A 1399-nucleotide genomic window follows, 5' to 3' on the forward strand; every position below is an offset into this window, starting at 1 on the left:
CCATTTGGAGTTTAAACCCTGTTATTGAAGGAGGATTTTTGTGTGTGAAACTGGTGGGAATCGGTTTCCTTTGGCAAAGCTTATTGAAAAGCAAAAAAAAAAAAAAAAAAAAAAAAAGAGGCTTTCAGGTGCATTTCCCCTGCTGGGAACTGATACAAATCCATTTGCTATCTGGAACTGGATAGCTTAATACACAGAAGCTACATGATAACCAACCTCCCTGCTGTGCTGCTGTTGGAGCCTGAGGCCACAGGAGGTGTTGGTCGTTGCACCTTTTATTTCTAGTCCTTTCTCAAAAGATAAGGTCTGTGCCTAAAAAATGGTGGAGGTGTGTACATACGGTTTTTCATTCATTTGCGACGGTTTCATTCTGACAAATATTTTTAATATATATAAAATGGACTAATCTGAAAAGGATACACTCCAGGAAATGGATACAATACACCACAAAGATGTAAACAGTTTTTTCCTACGCTGTCATTCGAGTAGCCTGATGAACTGGTCTGCAGGTGGGTGGCATGCACTTCTAGGTGGGCTTTGGTGGCTGTTTTCCTCGAAGTGAAAAGGGAAGACATGTTTGGAACAGTTAGTGATGATTGCTGCTTTTGGTAAGAGCAAAAGGACAAACTAAATAGATTGTGTTCCTTTTTACTTCACTTGCAAGCTAAGAATGGTTTTTAAGACTGAGGATTGTAAAAAGGTGTATTTTATGTCTCTTACAACAAAGGCGAAATATGACAAGGATATATTTATTTTGCAGAAAACATGGGGTTTGAACTAAGAGTTAAGGAAAATTTGTACAGTGACTTTAAATTGGGATCAAAACTTGGTTTACTAATGATTTCTGTGCTACAGTACAGTCTTGTTTACTGCTGTCTGACTTTGGAAGCTGGGTTTTATGATGTGGTTATAGTGAAGAACTTAGTATCTTGCATTTTATTTCTTACTAAGCCTTTTTCACATCAGTAGTGATATTTAATTGACTTTTGTTTGTAGTCAAGATTAGCTGATAGAACAGTTTTACCTCAATTTTTGATTTCATTGTTGTTGTGATGGGTGGGACATAACCTGTATTTATTTAAAAGGAATAAACTGGGAGAGATGAAAAATAGAAATAATACCTCCTGCCCTTCAGAAAAAGAGACTTTGTACAACCAGTATTATAACTACATACAAGACTATCCACTCTGAAACTTTGTGGACCTCAGACAAGCCAAACTCTGCCCTCAGTTAGTGTAAATCTTCGTCATCTTTATTGAAATAATTTTACATATGTTGAAATATGATCCCAAACTAGGTCAAAATATTGGTATTTCACTAAATAGTCTTTGAAGAACCATTCTGAAACTTACTTCTGCTCACTCCTTCCATAGCACTGATGTGGGGTTGGAATTACTCT

This window comes from Lonchura striata, chromosome 13 (genome assembly GCF_046129695.1).
Source record: "Lonchura striata isolate bLonStr1 chromosome 13, bLonStr1.mat, whole genome shotgun sequence".
Taxonomy (NCBI): domain Eukaryota; kingdom Metazoa; phylum Chordata; class Aves; order Passeriformes; family Estrildidae; genus Lonchura; species Lonchura striata.